This window comes from Anolis sagrei, chromosome 3 (genome assembly GCF_037176765.1).
Source record: "Anolis sagrei isolate rAnoSag1 chromosome 3, rAnoSag1.mat, whole genome shotgun sequence".
NCBI classification, from domain to species: domain Eukaryota; kingdom Metazoa; phylum Chordata; class Lepidosauria; order Squamata; family Dactyloidae; genus Anolis; species Anolis sagrei.
This window is the reverse complement of record NC_090023.1, coordinates 227715368-227730923: the sequence shown is the minus strand read 5'-3', so window position 1 is coordinate 227730923 and position 15556 is coordinate 227715368.

Here is a 15556-nt window from a genome sequence, read left to right as displayed (position 1 = left end):
TCATCAAACGCCTGTCATAATATAAAAGTTTTTACTTGTTTGTGAAAAGAAAGTAGGGCGTGTGCCAATCTCTGTGAAGGGAGCACGCCCAAGCTGCAAGCTTATATTTTCAGGGGGAGTGAAACCTCGTACAGAACAGGCTGAGTCCCTATTCCCAGATCTGCCTTTTGATAATCCAGGAGCACTTTTGTCTTGTCAGGATTAAATTTTAATTTGTTCATCCTTATCCAGTCCATTATGGATGAAACCAAACAGTTTTCTTGGCTTGTGGTGAAAAGGAGTAATAAACCTTAACTGTCATGGGAACATCCTATGAAATCCTGAGTTTTGCATTTTGATGACACCTCTCTGACTGAACTTTCCAAGTTGCTTCCCCTAAACTACAAATCTCAGGATGCAATTGTGGACATGAATGCATAACATGAAAGGACACCATTCCAGGCCCCCTGCATCATTGCTCTCTCCATATGAAAGATGATTTTCTTAAAGGAGGAGAAATCCAACTACTCTCTACATGGGAGAGACAACTTTTTTTGAATGAGAAAATAACAATACATAACTTGGAACTTATATACCTTCCTCTTCAGTAGCTTCCTGAGTTCTCAACATGCAAGTGTGGAGAAGAGTAAACAACAGACCACCTACTACAATGCAACCTACATGCACAATTATGGGCCTTCTCACGGGGACACCAGAGACACTCCAAGTGGCCAGCTTCCGGTCAAAGGACATTTACCATAATGCCAAGTTTTTAAAAACCTTGTTTGTGTTTTTAAATACATTATAACTGTACCCTCAATTTGCTTCTGACACTATTTTTTTTTTCATTTTGGGAGTGACTTGAGAAACTGCAAGTCACTTCTGGTGTGAGAGAATTGGCTGTCTGCAAGGACATTGCCCAGGGGACACCCTGATGTTTTAATGTTTTACCATCCTTGTGGGAGGCTTCTCTGGGGAGCCGGAGCTGACAGAGGGAGCTCATCCATGCTAAATAAATAAATACATAAATAAATAAACATTATAAATAAATAGTAGCTTCCTTTAAATGGCCTCTGTTATGGCTGTCCAATTTAATTTTGCAATTTTGCCACGAAGATAGAAACTAGATACGCGTATATGGTGTTGTGCCTTGCTTTCCGGCTTTCACTAGTTAAACATATTGGATGGTTCATACTCGGTTTAAAAAACAGCAAAAATACTTCCAGGGAAATGTTGCTGTGTGACTGAACAATAATATTTGAGGAAAGCTAGTCCATACTTGCATGGAGATTTTCCAGTGTGAGCTGAATTCATCCTTTTCTTCTGCCTTTGGGCGCTGGAGAAATGCCTGTAATTAGACATGAGAGGGCAAGTTCTTTATGCCACTGTCTTACTTTTCTCTTCTCTTCAGATGATATATTAGCATTATAAGACAAAATCTAAGCAGTTTAAGGCAAAAACCAATATCCTTTTCTTTTGGTTTTGCTGTGTGATGCTTAAAAGGAAAGGATAATGCTGACAATTGAGACACTCTTGTAGGCATAATGAGATAACTTAGAATTGAAGGGAATTTGTTTTTGACTGTTGTTTTTCTCCCCCTGGCTAAGGAAAGAACGATGTTGTTGAATACCCATTCAACAAGCTTTTCCGATTACTTCTGAGCATCTGGAAACTTAGTAGAATTTTTTTTAAATGAGAGAGACACCTGGCACTCCAAAGTGAAAGTTACTCTCCAATGACTTTCTTGTAGGTTTGCAACAAAACCAACTTATGTCTTTTTCATCATTTTTATGGAATTTCCAAAGTAATGTAAATTATACGTACTGTGTGTGTGAGAGAGAGAGAGAGATTGAGAGAGAGAGAGAATGATTTTAAGCATATGAAAATCACCTACTCCATACATCTGGCACAGGCTTTGGATGTGGGTATTAAATCATCCTTTTCCACATCCAAGAAGGTGAAGCTGAAACTGAAGAGAAGCTGTGATGACCCTTCACCTATTAATCATTCATGCAGCTAAGAAGGCACAGAAGGATATTTTGGTGTATCCACTTGAGGATTTTTTTAAGCTGCTCCTACTTCCTCTTACAGCAGGTTCATTGGCAAAGTGACACTTTCTTTTGAGAGATGTGACAGAGGGCAAACCGAAGATGCTTCCTTTCAATGCAAAATCACCCCAATTGAATCAAGTTGCCCTTCAGAATGGAAGCCTGACAAGCTGAGAAGCCCCTCATCCAATTGTTTGTCTATACCGTGATCAAAAAGAGTGCAAAAGAGTAAAACAGCCCCTTTCACAGTACACAACTGTAGCACTAAAATTCATATAATCATGCATAATCAAACAAGCAATCCCAACAGATGCCCATTCAGCCTCTGTTCAAAAACTGCCAGAGTGTTGAAAACGGCAACCTTCTCAAGGTGCCACTAGTTATTTGTTATGTATATAATTACTTACTGTGTTGTATATGTGTGTATTGATATGCAATTTCATCTTAGCTCTTTGTTGTGGGAGGGGCTGCAAACCATGTCATAAGAACTGGGCTTGTTCAGACTCCATTTTTGAAACAGTTCAGTTTAGACTTCAATACAGATGTTTGTTTTAGATTTCAATGTTGAGAAGTATGCTTTAGAGACTTCAGTAGAAACAGTATGCTGTACAGAGCCATTAGACCCTATTGGACTTTCAGACTAGACAGACACTCTATTAGACTCTCAGAACAGAAAAATGCTTTTGGACTATGGACTATTGATTCTAAGAAAGATGCCCTGTGTTACTTACACAGAGAAACTACTTTAAATCCTATTTGTAACTAGATTGATAAGCAAAGTACCTGTATGCTGAATATATGAAAGTTATAAGTAAACCAACTATGTTACTTTTAAAGAAGTCTGCTTATTTTTGTCTCTTGGGAGCATAATTTAAAGCAAATACATTTTAAGAGAGAGTGGATGGGCAACTAAAAAGAACACTTCTGAAACTCTGCTGTATGTGTGTGTGTGTGTACAGTATATATACACTGTGTGTGTCTATATACACATATACATTATACACACACATGCACATACTGTGTGTGTGTGTGTGTGTGTTGGAATATCTTTGCCCCTAACAGTTCAAAGACATATCTAGGTACATCAGTTTAATGCCTTGCATGAATGCTAGTGAATTCCATTTTCCCAATAAGTTATGACTCTTAAGAGGTCATGATTTTTTACCAAGAAGTTATGGCATCATTTTTCAAAAGGTTGTGACTTCTAACAAGGTCATCCCTTTCCAAAGGTCATAAAATCTCCAAAAGGGTCTGGAGATTTCCATTTTCCAAAGCAGAGAAGGAGACACCACTACATCCCAAAGCAGCATATTCCACTGCTAAACAGCTCTCACTGTCAGGAGGTTTTTCGTAATGTTTAGAATCTCATTCCCTGCTATTTGAATCCATTATTCCATGTTCTAGTCTCCAGAGCAGCAGAAAACAAGCTTGCCCCTTTGTAAATGTGACATCCTTTCAAATATTTAAGCATGGCTATCATGTCTCCTCTCAACTTTTTCTTCTCCAACCTAAACATACTGAGCTCCATAATCTGCTTCTCACAGGGCTTAGCTTCTAGACTTCTTATCATTTTGGTCACCCTTCTCTTGAAACGTCCCACTTTAATAATCATGGTTCCATCCTGAGCAATCTTCAGATGGGCAGTTTAGGGAGAGACCTTTAGAAATCTCAACCAGAAACCTCTAGTGTCTCAGCAACCAACCATCTCGAAAATACAGTCATTACATTTAAAATGGAACCCATACTACCCTTCACATCTGGCTGAGGTAAGAGCCCACTCCACTGAAATATGTAATTTCTTACATTGGCCATTCACTGCTCAATGGGGAGGAGGGGCATCATTTAGAGCTATAAGCCTTTCTATATCTAACTCCTTTGCACCAAATTATTGGGTCTATGGGGTGAAACATTCCACAGGTTTAAACCTGGACATATGTGGTCAGACATCATCCATTGTGATTAAGTTATTAATATTTATTACTAACATAAGATCTAGTGGAGAGGGCACCTGTTTCCTTTTGCCTGATCCTAATGTGCTCCCTCCTCTTTCTTCTCACTGAATGACTTTATTTTGAATTCAGTTTGCACCAAATACCATGAGCTAAGGATGAAAGAGGAAAGTGGGAGGAAGTGAAAGGAACAGTTGAAAAAGTGGGTTAGCAGAGGATTAATCAGAAGTGTCCCTGCCAAATTGGGGTAGTAAAAAAGGTAAAAGTTTCCCCGGACATTAAGTTTAGTCATGTCCGACTGGAGGATGGTGCTCATCTCCATTTCTAAACCAAAGAGCGGGTGTTGTCCATAGACACTTTCAAAGTCATGTGGCCAGCGTGACTGCATGGAGCTACGTTACCTTCCTGCCTGAGCAGTACCTATTGATCTACTCGTATTTGCATGCTTTTGAACTAATAGGTTGGCAAAAGTTGGAGCTAACAGTGGGAGCTCACCCCATTCCCTGGATTTGAACCACCAACCTTTCAGTCAGCAAGTTCAAAAGCTCAACAGTTTAACCTGCTGCACCACCAGGGGGCCCAAATTGGGGATATTTTGGGAAAGTTTTACTCTGCATTCAGTAGTTGGAGGTACAAGTATTGTGGCCTCAGCTCCTCCAGGAAAGTCTAGAATAAAATGTAACCAAGTTCATTTAAATGTGTTTACAAAGTTCCATGCAGTTGTCTTCTCTTCATGCCTTAAAAGATGGATTTCAGTTCCATAGATTAATTATGCATGAATTGTGAAATTACAACAGCATTTTTGTTTGCTTGTGTTAGTCAAATAAATATAGATAAATCAATAATAAATAAAACTTTTAGAACTATCAGAGAAGGAGATTTTTTTTCCTGTATTTTCCCATACAACATGGATAGAACAATCTATAATAGTAACATATTTTTGGAAAAAAAATAAAACACAGATCTTAAGGTGAGAGGCACAAATATAATTCAAGCTATGGAGAAGGTCTGGAAACAAATGAAGGACTTCATTGCATGCTGGGAAAAATCATAAAATTGAGCTAAACAAACCTCTAGCAAAGTAATTTAAAAGTAGGCTCCTATGCTGATATTTTGTTTTTCTAGCTGGGCTCCATTTAAAATAAAACCTTTCAAACTCAAAAATGTGACTTGTTCTGACTCTCAGTGTCTCCATCTTAGCATAGATAAAGGTGGGAATCATGTGGTCTGTGGGCCACAGGTAGAGTGAAAAGGGTCTAGTACAGCTCTTGGGATTCCCGTTGACTTCCAAGTCCCAAGCATACCCCTCCCTACAAAAAAAATATTCAGGAACATTTTAGGGAGTAACCCATCCCAAAATAGTGAGAATAATGTGTTGTAGGGTTTTCAGGCTATATGGCCATGTTCTAGAAACATTCTCTCCTGATGTTTCACCTGCATCTATGGCAGGCATCCTCAGGGATTGTGAGTTCTGTTGGAAACTAGGAAAATTGGAGAACACTTTCCATTGAAAACAGACCCATATGATGACTGTGCTTGTGGCAAACATATTAGCTTGGATCCAAGGAACTGCTAATGCTCATAGAAGGAGGTTGTACTGTACAAAACAAAGTGTGTCTAGCATAAAACAGCACTGATTAGCATTAAACTGTATATACTTCTTCCCAGAGGCGTCCCTAGGTAATTTTCAACGGTAAGCAAACAGTATTTTGGCACCCCCCCCCCCCCAAACTAATCAATTATATATATTTTCTGTTCGTCGTGGGAATTCTGTGTGCCATATTTGGTTCAATTCCATCATTGGTGGCGTTCAGAATGCTCTTTGATTGTAGGTGAACTATATATCCCAGTAACTACAACTCGCATATGTCAAGGTCTATTTTCCCCCAAGAGTGCCTCAAGAGCGCCCCTGGGCAAAATCAACTATACCGCAAATGCTTACTTTGCGTAATGGGTTGAGCCGCCCCTGCTTCTTCCCTCCTAATTCTTCGTTCAGCCTCCATGCTCTACTGATGAACATTGCTCTTCCTTCTGCATTGCAGCCTGAACCACTAATGTTATACCAGGAGCATTAGGGAAAAAAACAAATAGTAATTGTGTTGAAAAATAATCTATAACTACTGTTTTCATGTGCAAACATCAAGTAATGATAGGATCCAGTGTCAAAACCTCAATTAACCCTGTTGTAGCAAGTCTTTACTATAGCACTGTGAGAGGAGAAGCATTTCAGATATATTAATCAGACTTATATGGTAAACGGAAATAAACAGTGGACATTTTCATTTCAAGTATACTGAGCTTTTCTTTCTTTGTTCTGTTTGCAAACAGCAAAAGCAGTATCTCCTGTGGTCAGCTGCCAACATCTCACAGAATTGCTTTTGTCCAGCAAGAAAAACCTGTCCACATAGTCAAGGCAGAGGGAGATATTAACTCTGCATTGCACTACAGGACTCATTGGGCTTCGTTTAGCTGCTTGGTGTGCCTTTTGATACTAAACAAGATGTCAATCTCTGTTTATACCAGCCAGTACATCTCCATCTGGAGCCAGCTGTTGGGCTTACTACAAATAGATTAGGGCAGGGATGGTTGCAGTGTGGACTCACATGAAATCAAATCACTATAGGTATATTTAAATTTTATAATATAAAAATATAATTAGAAAAAACTGTTAATCAAGTGCAAGTGAGAAGACACTGTTTGCTAATAATGAATGGGAGGATTCCAGTGAACTGAATAATAAAGACTGAGTATCCCGCATCCAAAATTGGACCAAAAGTGTTCCATATTTCAGGGTTTGAGGGTTTTTTGGGGGGGGGAGGTGCCCCTAATACAAGAGAGTACTGAGCTGTCTTGACCAATAGTTACAAAAGGCCCAGGAGCCAAAACCAGCCACTTCTTTGTTATCTGAATTTTGTCCCCTCCCCACTAATAAGCAACAGCAAAGATTTTGGATGGAGTTCAAAGGGTTAAATAACACCACCACACAAATCTCTGTGTCTTGGTTTTTAGGCCTGTTCCGGGTTATTTGGGATGGTGATTCAGGCCCTTTCCACGCTGCTATATAAAATCCACATTCTACTGGATTATATGGCACTGTGGACTTAATCCAGTTCAAAGCAGATATTATGGATTACAGTTGTATGACTGTGTGGAAGGGCCCTAAGAAACTATAGTTGATGTGGTCTATCCAATGCAATTTTCTGAAAACCCTTCCATACAGTCATATAACCCAGAATATCAAGGTAGAAAATCCCACAATCTCTACTTTGCACTAGAATATATGGCAGTGTGGACCCAGATATCCCAGTTCAAAGCAGATATTGTGGGATTTTCTGCCTTGATATTCTGAATTATATGGCTGTGTGGAAGGACCCTTAGATAGGGTTGTCATGCTTTTTAATAGGCAAGCAGATGAAGGCTGGTATTAGGCTGGTATTTTGAATTTATTTATTTATTTATTTACTGTATTTGTATACCACCTTTCTCAGCCAAATGGTAACTCAAGGTGGTTTTATGTAATATATCTCAAAAACTAGAGTTGATAGAAGTCTGGTGCCATTTTTGGAATCAGCAGGTCAAATATACCCCAAAACAGGGCTAACATTTGAGGCACCAAAATGTCTGTTAGCCAGTGATAGATAATAATTCCCAAAATACCATATGCTTGTGTAAGCCACATCACAAACAGGATGCTGATGAATGACTGGCAGAGCCTGGAGGAGCACTTACAAGCCAGAATGGACTAAATAGATAAACAAACTCTTCATCTATGATAACGCAGTTTCTTATGATTACATCCGAACTGTTGTATTTCCACTTTATTGTCAGGCAGATTTCAATGTCATTTGTAATCATAATAAAAATAGGTTTTTATTATTCGCTGCATATATGAGTTATAGAAGAGATACCAAAATCCTTTTCTTCAATAATCTAGAAGGTGGGGAGTGAAAACAAACACCACAGATCATATTTGGAATCCCTTGAATCATTTATCATTTTGGACACGCATGGGTTGCCCTGAAACCAGGGCAAATGATGATGCCTCTGGAAATGTACAAACGTAGGCTGCTTAAATATAGGAAAAAAGAGCTCTAATACAAATTCTTACATGCTGGGTATATGTATTTAAGAAAATAACATCAATTCTGAATAGCTTTAGAGTCATAACAAAGCCAAGATTGACCTCTTGTTCAAACAGCAGGTTATAATTGCATTTCAACATGTTTGTGCTACTAAAAGTCCACAAATTCAATGTGACTGCTGGCCACCATGGGCATGTCTTATCACTAGGCAGCAGACCAGGGATGCTATGAATCTCAGGAAGCAGATCAGAGAGACCATGTTATCTTTGGGTACTATGCTTCTTGATGAGGTTGTAGTAGTAGCACAGATTTATAGCTGGCCATTGCATCCTAGGAAAATCAGAACCCTATAGGATCAGATCAAGGTTCAATTTATTCCATCATCCCATATTTCACTGTAGCCATTCAAGAAGGCCCGAAGCTAGAGAATGGCAGAGATCTTTATAGACTTATTTCAGTATACTGCCACAGAAACTGTAGACTCCAGTTAGCCATCCCTATGGTGCCAGCAGAATGAGTCACATACAGACAATGCAGAGTTCCTTCTTAAACCAGGTCTGCATCACTTGATCCCTTAACAAACATATTTGCTGATGTCCAGCATTTACTGACTGTGCTTTGTCTAAAAATGTCAGTCTCTGGTTCTAAATATTGTCTTAGATTGTGTGTCCAGTGCAGAACAAAGATAAAAGTTTTTATTTTAAAATTAGAGATAGAGTCATTACAGCATTTATTTCCAGGGATCTAGTTTTTTGTTTTGTTTTTGCTTTTTGTTTTTTGTTTGTTTTTGTTTTTTGTCGTGTCAGGAGAGACTTGAGAAACTGCAAGTCGCTTCTGGTGTGAGAGAATTGGCTGTCTGCAAGGACGTTGCCCAGGAGACGCCCAGATGTTTTGATGTTTAACATCCTTGTGGGAGGCTTCTCTCATGTCCCTGCATGAGGAGCTGGAGCTGATAGAAGGAGCTCATCCACACTCTCCCCAGATTCGAACCTGCGACCTGTCGGTCTTCAGTCCTGCCAGCACAGGGGTTTAACCCACTGTGCCACCGGGGGCTCCTAGGGGTCCAGTGACTGGCACACACATTAAAGAAATCTGTACATTTATGCCAAGTCACTTCTGGTGTACTCATGCCCATCTCACCACACTAAAACAGTGGACGTGGCTCTTGACGAGACATGCCGCATTATTACAGGATGTCTATGCCCTACAACTCTGGAGAAAATTATACTATTTAGCTGATATTGTACTACCTGACATCCACCAGGAAGTAGCAGCCAATAATGAAAGGACCAAGGCAGTAAACTGCAGAAACTGCAGTTTTGAAAGACTGTCCTATAGCAGAAAAATTGTAACAATTACTTCCCTTTGAGAACATTAGTGACGAATTATAGCTCTACTGTCAGAAGTCCAAGAACATGTGGAGAATCACACAATTCCCATGCTTATTTTACACTGATACAGGCATTATTTAAATAAATCTCTCTTACAATAGTAACTTGGGAAAATGATGTATTGGGAAAGTGACATCTCCAGACCATCCCCTGTTTGGATATCAGCCAGCACACCGATGCCTTAAATCAAGAAATAGTTTTCTAAGATCTACAGAGATACTCGAAGGAATACCTCAACAAGCAAGAGTCCAAAAGTGGTAGGCTGAAACCCAGAACCTCAATCCATGGCTGATACCAAATGAGAGACTCCCCCCTGGGCATACAGAAGACTAGGCAACTTGGAAGGCGCTGAACGGGCTGTGCTCTGGCACCACAAAATGTAGAGCCAACCTTAAGGAATTGAACAACAATGTGGAGTCCACAACATGCAAGTGTGGAGAAGAGCAAACTGGAGACCCCCTATTACAATGCAGTCTGAGCCCTGTCACATGCACAATGGAGGGCCTTCTTATAGCAACACCAGAGGTGCTCCAAGTGGCCAGCTACTGGTCAAGGGACATTTAATATTATGCCAAGTTCTTAAACTTTGTGTGTTTTTAAAATACATTAAAACTGTACCCTCGGTCTGCTTCTGATACAATAAATATATATAAATGTATGCCAAGTTCAAATGCATTAAGTCTTTGACTTGCAGGAGGTTCAAGCAAGTTGATTGCTCACTTTCTCCCTCCCTCCATCCCTCTCTCTCAATCAATCGATTTGCCTGACAGGATTGCTATGAGGATAAAATGTGGGGAAGGGGAGGCTTCAACTCATTCGAGCAAAGGGAAGATATAAATGTAGTGTTAACTAATCAGTTAACTAAGTGTTACATGTTATTATTGTAAGTATTCAAGGTATTCAAATAATAAGTATCTGTTTCTACTCCACTCTCTGCCATTCTTTCATTCTCTCTTTTCATAGCTTTATTCTAGAATAGGTGTATTTTTCCCCAAAGTGTCATCCCTATTATGTTGGACATGAAATAGGCTGAGCAGAGTGACATGGCCAAAATCTATTGAGCCATCGTTTTAAATCCAAGTGCCTACTGACAAGGCATGTTTTGATTTTCAGTGTACTTTAATAAAAGTCAAGCCTCCTTCTGTGCTAACGTTCACCAGGTTTTTTTCTAATTTGGAAGAGCTAATATTTCCTTCATCAGTGACTGCATTGTGATGAGCAGCTCTCTAGCTAGCAAACGTGTTTGATCAGTGATTCTGACAATGTATGAAATGGGATGAAGAAAAGTATAATGAAATCTTCTGCCTCAGGCAGACATAGTGAGAAAAAGAAAGTATATGATGCAACAGCTATGCCCAGACTAAGCAAGCCTAGGTCTGATCATTGCTTGGATGGAAGGCCACCTGTGAATCCTTTGGTTCAATGCCTTGAATGTAAAAAAGAAAGGAATGAATACATATGTATACAGACAGAAGGAGCCCCCAATGGTGCAATGGGTTAAATCCTTGTGCCAGCAGGACTGAAGACTAACAGGTCGGAGGTTTGAATCTGGGGAGAGTGCAGATGAGCTCCCTCTGTCAACTCCAGCTCCCCATGCAGGGACATGAGAGAAACCTCCCACAAGGATGATAAAACATCAGAACATCCAGGTGACTCCTGGGCAACAGCCTTGTAGACGGCCAATTCTCTCACACCAGAAACAACTTGCAGTTTCTCAAGTCACTCCTGACACACACAAAAATATATACAGACAGAGTGATGATGATAAGTGGATGAGGATACTGCCTGCAAATCACAGAGCTGGAGCTTTGGAACTGCCAGGCATGCACAACAGGCACCAATAGGATCTATATGAAACCAATAATAATAATAATTTTATTTTTATACCTTGCCTTCATCTTTCCAAAGGAGCAGCTTACAAAGGGACAAGCCCAGAAAGCACAGAGTTAAAAACATAATGCAGTAAGATAAAAGCAAAACAAAACCAAATAAAAACATATCACAATTAAACATAACATCATAAAAACAGTACCATGCAGAGCAATAATAGTGCTGAGTTCAGAGGGCTCACAGTTTGTGCAAAATTCCTAGATAGAGCTAAGGGAAAGTGCAAAAATCAGTAAGCCGGGGCTGGGAGAATAATGTCCTTGGGCATTAAAATGTCAGGATTGTAGATTGGAGGGCCATGCTAAAGTGCCAGAATTTAGGTAACATTGGGCCAATTCTTTGGAACTGCCTAGTCAAAGGCACAGCGGAATATCCATGTTTTTAGGTTATTGCGGAAGGTGGACAGGGTAGGTGCCAGTCTGATCTCCTGAGGAAGAGAGTTCCAGAGCCGGGGGGCCACCATCAAGACGGCCCTCTCCCTCGTCCTCACCAACCATGCTTAGTGAGGATGAGGTGGAAGCGAGAGAAGGGCCTCCCTGGATGATCTTAGGGCTCGTGTTGGTTTGTGGGGGAAATGTGGAAATGGGGGGATCTTTGGCCTTCCAGATAATGTGGGCTGCACCTTAATCATTGGAGATAATAGGAATTGTAACATTCAACATTTGAACAACAAGGTAGGGAAACAGGGATAGGGTTACTGGGTTTAGCCGAGTTCTAAACTTGAACTAATAATTACACACATAAGATCAGGCACATCTGAGTCTTCTAATCTCAGTGTTTGTATCATAGCATTTCCTGACCTCAAATAAGAGTCCCTGGAATGAGTCTGTCAACATAATAATCATTTTTGTCAGAGAGTGAGTGCTGCTGTTTTCATGCAAAGGTACAACCCTGCTTTAAAATGGCACTTGGTCTTCAATTTGCCTTCCCCATAATCTCACAGGACTCCAGCAAAGTGTCAGATGTTTCTCTCAGAGGTGAACGTGGCCATGTGCCTTCTAAATATAGGTTTCCACATGCCCCCTAGAAAGAAGCCCACTAATTTAAAAGGGCTGTGTCAGACTTCAAATGGCAGTCAAAGCCTATTCATCTTCAACATTTTACTCACATAGGTGCATTTCGGAAATCTATGAGGCATGCACACTGACTACAAGATTGGGTACAGACTGCTTGGCACTTCAGAAAATGGATCTCTTTGGCTATGGCCAATTTTGAGAAAGTTTCAACTCTGGTTGTAAGCCTAAATTAGAAAAAAATTCTAATTCCCACTCACTTTTAGTGGAAATTTTTAAATGGCTTTAAAATTTGTTCTCTTTACCAGAATTAGATGCAATTTGCAGTACCAGTAACCATTTAAAAGTATACTGGTGCCATGTGCACATTTGAGGCCCCATCTACACTGCCATATAATGCAGTCTGAAAATGCATTATATGTTCCCTGTAGACTCATATAAGGCAGTTCAAGGCAGTTAAACTGCATTATATGAATATAATGCAGTTTAGCTGCATACAGTGGCTTATACTTGTACAAGGTATTGCTCAGTTTCTTACTTGATATTAATAACCACATGATTCATATGTCAAACAAATAAACAAGTGCGGGACAATTTGTAGAATAGGTAAGTTGTATCCTCATAAGCCACAATAAAGTAGTGTTCAGCAGAAGGTAGAATATGAAGCACTATGTTTGATAAGAGATGCTCATGTTTGGCAGGTTAGAGCTGACTTCAGTAGAATAACTTTACAAATGAATGTGAGGCTGTCTCAGCCACCAAATAGCATAACTTCTTTTAATGCAGAGCTGAGAAATGTTCAGTTCCCCAAAAGTTGTGTACCTTTATTGTTTGACTGCAACATAGGCCCCTTCCACAGAGTTCACATTGAACTGGATTATATGGTAGTGTGGACTCAGATAACCCACTTCAAAGCATATATTGTGGAGTATCTGCCTTGATATTCTGGGTTATATGACACAAAGGAGAACCCTGGACCGACAAGAATCTTCATAGTTTAGAACAGGGACCCTCAAACTAAGGCCTGAGGGCCGAATGCAGCCCTTCAAGGTCATTGACCCGGCCCTTGCTCAGGGTCAACCTAAAATTGAAAAAACTTGAAAGCACACAACAACAACAGCAACAACAACAACAACAACAACATTATCTCATCAGCAAAAGCAGACCCACACTTCCCATTGAAATACTAATAAGTTTATATTTGTTAAAATTGTTCTTCATTTTAATTATTGTATTGTTTTAAGTGTTATTTGCACTGCAAATAAGATACGTGCAGTGTGCATAGGAATTCATTCATGCTTTTTTCAAATTATAATCTGGCCCTCCAACAGTTTGAGGGACTGTGACCTGGCCCTCTGTTTAAAAAGTTTGAGGACCCCTGGTTTAGGATGTATTTGGATGAAAAAATGTGCATGTCTTGGCACATTAAGCAGAATTTTCTGCACAGGAAACACTTTTTTTGGCTAAAAAATAACACTTCTATCCAAAACTGTGCATGATCTTCAGAAACTGCAGTTTTGAAAGACTGTCCTATAGCAGAAAAATTGTAACAATTACTTCCCTTTGAGAACATTAGTGAAGAATTATAGCTCTACTGTCAGAAGTCCAAGAACATGTGGAAAATCACACAATTCCCATGCTTATTTTACACTGATACAGGCATTATTTAAATAAATCTCCCTTACAATAGTAACTTGGGAAAATGATGTATTGAGTAGTAATTCTGCAGCCGTTGTGGATAACTTAGACACCCGCTCACTGTAGGGGAGGAGAAGAACAGAAGCATCCATATATACAGATTATAGATTTCATTGGCAAGGTAAAGCCCACAGCTTGAAATATGGGAGATAAATTGTGTTAGGGAAGTCATTGTGAAGCAGCTTTGCATAAAGTCAGCTTCAGCAGGCTGAGGAAGAACAATGAAAGGAAGGAAAATTATGGACCCTAAATAACAGCATTTACTCTACGAGCACCAACTGTGGTGCTGCTGCTTTTTATCTCTGTCACTTACAGAGAGGTTTAAAATACAAAACCAAAGTGAGAGTGATTTTTCTGGTTGTGGTTCAGTTTGCATCAGCAACATTTCCTTGCCCAGTACATACTATCACAAGGAACTAGTAACAGAATTAGTTCCCAGAGAAGTGATGAAATCTCTTTCATTAGAGACATTCCAGTGAACATAAGACTAAAAGCCTATGTAATCCAGCATTCTGTTCACACAGCAGTCAACCAAAAGCCTCTGGGAGGTCCAGAAGCAGGACCTGAATTCAACACATTTTCCTACTTGTGTCTTCCTGCATACTGCTTCTGATCCTGGAGGTTCGACGAGTAACTATAATCTTCTCTACCAAGCAGGGCTGGCAAATACATGTTTCTCTGTCATTCTTCCTGCAGCTGCTCCAAAATTTAACGGGAGCTCTGCCACTGCTGACTTTTTTCTGCTTCAGAGGCAGAACTTCTATTCAACTTGAAGCCTCTACTGGAGGAGCAGTACTAAGACTCAGAATGGGATTGCTGCTCCAATCCTGCAGAACCACCTGCTGTCACTGTCTCCTTGAACATACAACATTTCTTCCCCCTTTAAAGTCCTTCAACTAGGGACCAAGCAATACATCAAATCATAGTCAATTCCCCAGTGTAACTAAGGACTTCATGGAGAAATACTTCATTTTATCTTCTCAGCATCCCACCCTTATTTTTTTACTAAATAAACTAGATTCTAGTATTATGAAGGAGAAATATATTTCTCTATTTTTTCTCTGCTATGTTTAACTTTAATAGATCCTGATTACGCACTTTTCTTTCTAAGTTAATATGGAATCATAGAATAATAGAGTTGGAAGAGACCATATGAGCCATCTAGTCCAGCCCCCTACCATGCAGGAAAAGGACAATCCAAGCATCCCTGACAGATGGCCATCCATAAGGTGGTTTTCACCTCATTCTGAGGCAGAGAGTTCCACTGTTGAACAGCTCATACCATCAGAAAGTTCTTCCTAATGTTCAGATGGAAACTCCTTTCCTGGAATTTGAACCCATTGCTCCTAATCCTAGTTTCAAGGGCAGCAGAAAACAAGTCTGCTCCTTCTTCCTTATGACACTCCTTCATATTTTTATGCATGGCTATTATGTCTCCTCTCAACCTTCTCTTCAGCAGGCTAAACATACCCAGTTCTTTAAGATGCTCCTAATAGGGATTAATGGTCT